Source organism: Grammomys surdaster, unplaced genomic scaffold (genome assembly GCF_004785775.1).
Source record: "Grammomys surdaster isolate TR1022 unplaced genomic scaffold, NIH_TR_1.0 146, whole genome shotgun sequence".
Taxonomy (NCBI): Eukaryota; Metazoa; Chordata; class Mammalia; order Rodentia; family Muridae; genus Grammomys; species Grammomys surdaster.
In genome coordinates, this window is record NW_021604604.1 from 15182064 (window position 1) to 15188146 (window position 6083).

Here is a 6083-nt window from a genome sequence, read left to right on the forward strand (position 1 = left end):
TCTCTCTTTCTCTCTCTCTCTTTTCTCTCTCTCTCTTTTCTCTCTCTCTTTTCTCTCTCTCTCTCTTTCTCTCTCTCTCTCTCTCAGCAGTTTTGTAAGTATATCTCTCACTTGTCACTGTGTCACTGCAAAGTCTGTATTTATTTATTTTGTTACTTTCAATAAGTTAGTTTGTTGACAAAGAGACACTGTAGTCCAACCTCTTTATGCCTTTGTTTACCCCCCAAAAGGATAGTGCTCATTTTTAAAGCACATTGACAGTCTCTCCCGGAACATTCTTTATAAAATGCAGTGTTCTCATTTGCATTTGGTACTGTTGGTGTGAGGTGATACAGCCAGGTATTAAGTTTACAGTGGTAATATGAACTAAGTTCTTTTCTAAACTCGAGGGAGACACTCAGTCGTGAAGTGGCACCAAATGGCTGGCTCCACTAGAATCAGGGTTATCAGGATACTCTGTCTGGGGCATGATAATGACTCTGTTGGTGACAGCCTGTCTACTGCCTGGTGGTATTCATAAAGAGCACTTTTTCTTGGGGGCAATGGCTGTGTGGGCATTGCTTCTCTGCCATCTGCCAAAGCATATACCCTGCAAATTGGACTCACTTCACATTTCACACAGACAAAGGTGCCTTGGAAAAGAGCACCTGTGGGTTTCACGGTGCCTGCCTTTGGTTTGATTTTTTTCAAAGAAACCTTTAATAGTTTAAAGCAGGTACTTATTTCTGTCACCCAAAGAAAATCAACAGTTGTCTATGCATATCGTTTTGCTTAAGGGCAGCCAGATCTAGTCTGTCCCCAGTACACTGCTCACAGTGCTCATATATTTTAAAAGGATAGTAATGTTGATGCTAAGTGCCTATTGGCCATGTTCAGCACTGACAACTAAGAGGTGAAGAGGTGCCTGACTAAGAATTTGGGGGGCAATCTCTGAAACACTTAACTGCTCCAAACTGCTTTGTTTGAAGTAAAACTGTAATGCATTTGACTAAGAAGCAGTGGTCCAATACAATATTCTCTGATGTGTAAAACTGCTTTTTTCACAGTTTGAACAATTAGCACATTTTTTAATTTACAAGGAGAATTATGAAAGAGAAATGCCACAGTAAAGTCCATGTATTTGGGAGATAATCTTATCCAAAGAAGAAGTCTTCACTTAGGTATGGAATTCTGACAAAAGTCTAGACTTAATAAGATCGGAGTAATCGATGGAAAATACCTGAAGATGTTCTGAATTATTTTGATAACAAGTAGATTAGGTGACTTCGATAAACTATGTAGAAAAGGTACTAATTCAACGATTACACCCATAATAGGAAGAGCATCCCATTGTAATTAAATTATATCTGCTTTCTGATTTTTTAAATTGAGGGGAAAATGAGAAAAAAATGGGAAGAAAATGAAGGGCAGGAGAGCAGACACAATAAAAAGCTGATATTCTAATATCAGAGGTTCAAAGAGTATGTTGAGAGAGAATTCCAATTATAAATAAATCTGGGGGAAAGCATGTTGGGAAGCAATGTCTGTCAAATTAAGCTGGGAGCACAATTCACAAGCAGCTGGTCTGGCAGGAAGCAATTCCTACTTGCCACCAGAAGGCGACATATTCTCTCAGAACCAAAATGGAAGGAACACAACAAAGCAATTGGTCCACAATAAGTGTCCTAAAGAATGATCACCAGAACAATGGCTAACGGAGTCGTGCTTTTGTATAAAGTATTTAATAAATGTATTTGAACAGAGAAGGAAGAAGAAAAAGGGGGAGTCTAGAAACTTTTGCCCATGCCTGCATGGCTAAATACCAGTTTGCTCATTTTCATTTCTCCCTTCCAGTGCTTCATGAAAATAGAGGTTGGGGATTGGCATTTTTTATTTGGTGGGGGTTTGGGGGAATAAGTGACCTCATCTCATGGAAAGCAGGTTAATCAGTTAGAGAAGCAGTTGAAAGGGGCATCCAAAGAGTCTCCTTGTTATGTGCCAGAAAAATGAAAGTCTGAGAAAAATTTATTTTGCACTGTCCTCACAAAAGAATGTTCCAGAACATGTTACTTTATAATGTTTTTCATCTGCTAAAGAGATGGGAATTCTGAGTGGGTGGTAGAGAGTATCATCAATGAGCTGAATCAAGACACAAATGGCCCTACAACAGATTTTGCATTTATGAGCAAATGTTAGTAGCAAGAACTTCAACAAGGGAGAGTAAGACTGAACAAATAAGGAAGTCAATTTGTATAATACTATAAAAATAAATCAAAGTATATCTTACCAAGAACCTCACTGATCAAGTGATCCTAGTATGAATTTGGAAATAAAAATACAATATTGACTAAGCTAGTCAGTTCTAAGATACAACTTAAAAATTCAACCATTCCAGGTACATGTGTTGTATCTGAGATAAGTGCACTTGCTTTTGTGGATATTTCCCAAACAATGAAGACCTTCTTGGTCATTTTAATTCCCACATGCTTCTACACATTACAGTTTACATAGCAGAATGTTGGACAGTATTCTCAGTTGTTTCAGAGACAAATCAAAGTAATTTTGTCAGAAGAGTCTATGCCAGACAGTCATTGGTGAAATAATCCAGCCAATGAGAGAGAGAGAGAGAGAGAGAGAGAGAGAGAGAGAGAGAGAGAGAGAGAGGGAGAGGGAAAGAAAGAGAGACAGAGAGGAGGGAAGAAGGAAGGGAGAGAGGGGAGAAAGAAATCTGTCAGATGATTTTTCTAGATGATTTACAACTTTATGAACACTTACTTCCTCAGTACATGTTGCTTAAAGCAAGAATTCATCATTTTTAAAGATATTGCATATATTCCTTAATCCAAAAGTTTAGGTCAGAAACCAGTCTCCTGAAACCAGAACTTCTAATGAGACACAAAGGATTATTCATACACACATACATGTAACTAGCATTTGACATATTTGCATTGTCACTTAGTTCAAAATGACATAAAATCACATTTAGATGAAAGAATATTACCATGTGTAATGGAAATTTGATAGCTTACATGGTTAAAAATAAGACTTGAAAATTATATTTTAAAAAGCATCATTGCCAAAATATAAAAAGAAAAATTAAGACATCATAATGAAACCATGATGTCTATTCTTCGCTAAGCAGTGACATGAGGTTCCTGCTAGTTAGCTTAGCTGATTTTATTGTTATCTGGTTTTCCTTTTCACTATATAATTCATCATTAACATGTGTACCAATGGTTGGAAACACTTGTCTTTTCCCTCGGTTCCACTATTCTTGACTAATAAACCTATAAGCCAGAGCTGTGGCCTTGTTTAAAATAGCATATAAAAGTTAAGAAGTACAAGTATGGCCTGGATTGTAACTATGACCTCCTCAAGGGAGAATGGGTCCTGTGCACCCAGTGTCAATTGGACTATTCACTTCATCCATAGGAATGAATCTATTCCTTATATTTGTTCTTCTATATTTTAATATATAATGTGACCAAGTCCTTCTAGGCAATAGAGAAATTTCCTAGGTAGGTAAAGCTAAAGGTAAAACTGTATGTTTTATTTTAAGCTCTACGAAACATTTAGATGATTACAAAGGGACTCCCAGCCTTTTTTCCTGTGTCCAAAGCCATAACTCTATATGGAGAGGAGCTTTTCAACAGGAGGCTTAGGAAATATTCATATTGATATTGAGATGGGTAACTCAGTTAAGTTTCTTGAACTTTTAAGTGAAAGCACACACAAAAGATGATGTATCAAATGTGACAAGATCATGATATGCAACAGACTCATAGGTACAAATTTCTACAGCCAATTAAAGGGTAAGTATTCCATAGTTTCACAAGGAAGAATCAACTGCCAAATGTGTTCATGTCATCAATCTCCAAGAAAAAGAAAATAGCCATTTTCCCATTTCCCACATTTAGCCCCATATGAGATTTACACTTAAAGTCCTTTATTTACAGGGCATGTCTGTTCCCTAGCAAGATGAAATCATTTCAGACAACCACAAAGTTACTATTATTCCATTTATTAACATTAAAGTGGTCCCATATTAACACTGAACGCAGTAGCTTTAGACAGATGTTTGTACCTTTGATAATCTATGTTGCATCAAATTAATTAAAAAGGCATCCAAGTTACTGACATGTTTTCAGGTTATGCAACACTGTGTTGTCAGATCACTATGCTTATGCCTTCACAAACTTGGCTTTTCTTCTTTTCCAGCCCCACCCTCTTCTCCTTTGAAGTTATTGCCTTCCTAATCAAGTAAGGTAAGACTACTTATATAAGTAGGGCATGCTAGCTAGTTATTTGTCATGTCTCCGCTGTGCTCTGAATGACAGAAAGAGCTCTCTCATCCAGAGGGAGCATCACTCTCTCATGATCTGTATCTGCCCCTGGATCCCAGGTGACTGCACTTGTTTTATGGTAGTACAGTTTGCTGAGCTGCCAGAAAGATCATAAATATGACCCCAAAGTGAAGTCTGGCCATCATTCCCTGTTTTGATAGCTTATTTAATCCTGCACTTAATCAATATATTGTATGCGTTGTTCTTGTGGTCATGGCATGGACAGCTGAAGCAGAAGAAAGCCAAAAATCAAAGTTTCAATTCCTCTTTGAAGTTCCCAGGCTGCTAAGGCAGAAACACAGACAAGCACAGAAGCAAACCAAAGAGCTGAAGAACTGGAATCCGTTTACCAGCTGCATGACTAGGGGCAAAATCTATGTCGTTTCACCACACAAACATTCCTTTATTTTGTTCATCAAGGTGCCTTCAGCCTACTTGCTTACGCTGTCAGCACTGTCAGTGGTTCAGTTTTGGTCCTGGGCTATGGTGTGCCTCTATGACTTAGTAGATGCTCTTTGAATAGGTAGCCTATAAGTCATTAAGAGTGCAAACTGGGGAGCTATCTCTCTCTTAGAGACACTTAGAGATGACTTCTTGTCTTTACTGAAACAATCCATTTAATTTCAAAACATTAAAAGTGTTAAAAAGCTTGCACCTTGTTTTCTGTAGGGAAGAAACAATTAAGTAGTTGAGTTAAGCCCTCTCTCTCAGTTGATGAAATTACGTGAACAGGATTATTGAAGAGAGGGAAAACAGTGTTACTGGCACCCCAAACACAACAAAATCCGTGGGAGATGCTCGTGTATCTTTTGTCAGTGGCTTCTACTTGCAGGTGTCTTCTCTGCCATTCAATCATATCTGATCGTTAGTAAGATTAAATGCATCTGAGAAAAGCAGAGAACACCACCACAGTTTTTTAATCTGCTACCATTCTTCCTTACTTCCAAGCCGATTTGACAACTGCATTTATTTCACATGGCAATTGCTACAGGTTAATAATATTGTTTTATCGGGAAACATTTATCTTGAGGAAGAAAGTTATCCTAATACAGCAGATAACTTATCCAAGGACAAATAGAAAGGGGCCTGTGTCTAGAGGGTAATGCTAATGCCTGGCATGCTATAAAAATAAATGAAATCTGATTAACGCTACTGGAGAGAAGAATAAGTCACCATTTCCATGAAATATCATTTTCCAGGTTGGAACCATTTTCATTTTTTGTCAGCTTAAAACACTGTACTAAAGATGAGATGACTTTAAAACAGGGACAGATAGCTCAAGCCCTGTGATTATAAATGGTGTCATAGGCTTGTAATCCTGAGGGTTTAATCTAAAGTATTTTCTCCTTAAAATTGATAGAGAAACACACTAGGAATTCAGAAGATTTTAATTAAAGTTGTTCAAAAACATTTAATGGAATTTTAAAGGCTAACTCACTAAGTATTTCTGATAATGAGTTTAATTTATGCAAGAAATTTCTTAATAAATTTGGCAAGGCCAAAATAGCCTACCTGTGCATAATATATATTTTCAGGGAAGCATTTCTTTAATTAACCAGCTTTGACTAATTCACAAATGTTAGCTCAGTTTAAGCTTCATTCAAAACTGGATTATTAAATCCATAGTTTAAAAATAATGGGAGTGACTGCCTTTTAAGGAAGGAAAACAAGTCACCAAGGCTGAGAAAGCATTGTCTTAAACATACAGATAATTTTTCTTTCTTTCTTTCTTTCTTTCTTTCTTTCTTTCTTTCTTTCTTT

At 37.0% G+C, this 6083-nt stretch overlaps 1 long non-coding RNA gene across 1 annotated transcript in view; it reads left to right on the top strand.

Moving 5' to 3' along the window:
* Positions 1–6083, top strand: part of LOC114618950 — a 55166-nt gene that overhangs the window by 21504 nt on the left and 27579 nt on the right. Inside the window, exon 2 of the long non-coding RNA XR_003711046.1 lies at positions 4198–4244. This is a non-coding gene — a long non-coding RNA (uncharacterized LOC114618950). The remainder of the gene's footprint in view (positions 1–4197; positions 4245–6083) is intronic.